General features: G+C 42.5%; 1 non-coding gene across 1 annotated transcript; it reads right to left on the reverse strand.

Annotated features, from left to right (window-relative positions):
- Positions 1-427: 427 nt before the first annotated feature.
- On the reverse strand, positions 428-500 carry Trnaa-ugc (transfer RNA alanine (anticodon UGC)). The gene has a single exon. It is a non-coding gene; the product is annotated as a tRNA-Ala (tRNA).
- Between the last annotated feature and the right edge of the window lie 636 nt (positions 501-1,136).

Below are 1,136 nucleotides of genomic sequence, written 5' to 3' on the forward strand. Positions count from 1 at the left end.
TTCCCCTGCGGTAAGCATGACCTACTGGAAGAACCCTGGGTTTTCTCAAATCATCTCCCACAGCAACAGCCATGACTAAAAGCCAGCAGAGGGGAATACAGAATATTTATCATACACATTTATTCCCTCATTCATTAATTCAATAAACAACTCCTGAGTATCTTTTAGAGGTCAGGGCCTTTGTGTTTACTGAACATACAAACATAAACTAGGGATCTCCTGCACCCCTAATTGCTGAGAGCCTAATAGAGTACAGAGGGACATCTGTAATCCCAGCGTGGAATGGCGGGTGCTATAGTGAGTGTGTGTTCAGGGTACAAAGAATAGAATAATGAAAACTAACAAGAGTGACAATTTATCAGGTGACATTATACACCACAGATGGCACGGGGAGCTTACATCCATTATCTTTTATTTATTTATTTTATGGTGGAGCTGGGGATTGAACCCAGAGCCATGTGCATGCAAGGCAAACACTCTACCAACTGAGCTACATCCCCAGCCCCCACATCCATTCTCTTATGGAGTTTCTATAACAATCTAGGAAGTTGGTAGGCACTAACATTTTCCCCATTCCACAGACGAGGAAACTGGAGCTTCTGAAAGTGCCCAAGGTGTACAGTGGTAGAACCAGTATTTGAAGACGACACTGTCTTTAGACACAGTGGTGGGGCAGCATGTGCACTGCCAGAAGCTTTCCTATTCAAAAAAAGGGGCACAGGAGTCACTGTACCATAGCAATTTTGAAATCCAGCTGGGAACAGATGGGCCGTGCCTGGGCTGAGACTCAAGCCCACTAGGAATCATCTAGGAATCATTCTCCATGGTCCATGGCTCTATCTTCTGGGTTCTTGGTTCCTCAACTTGAGTCTTTTTTTTTTTTCCTTTTAAGTTAAAGGTCGTGTGTGTTTGCACGGAGTGTTTTCTCAATCCGTCTCCTGCTAGTAGAAATTTAGTGGTCTGAAATTTCCTTTATTTTTTATTCCTCTTGTTCCTTTAATTTCCAGATCACAGCATTTCTTCAGATATAATTCTCTTACAAATTTTGTGCATCTTCAGAGAATCTTACCTAGTTTCACCTTCTAGCTCATGCACACAAACCATGGTGCTATATTGAAAAGTGAACCAGTTTGCCC

This window comes from Marmota monax, unplaced genomic scaffold, assembly GCF_021218885.2.
Source record: "Marmota monax isolate L192 unplaced genomic scaffold, Marmota_monax_Labrador192_F-V1.1 WCK01_AAM20220418_F8-fsc00185, whole genome shotgun sequence".
Lineage (NCBI taxonomy): Eukaryota > Metazoa > Chordata > Mammalia > Rodentia > Sciuridae > Marmota > Marmota monax.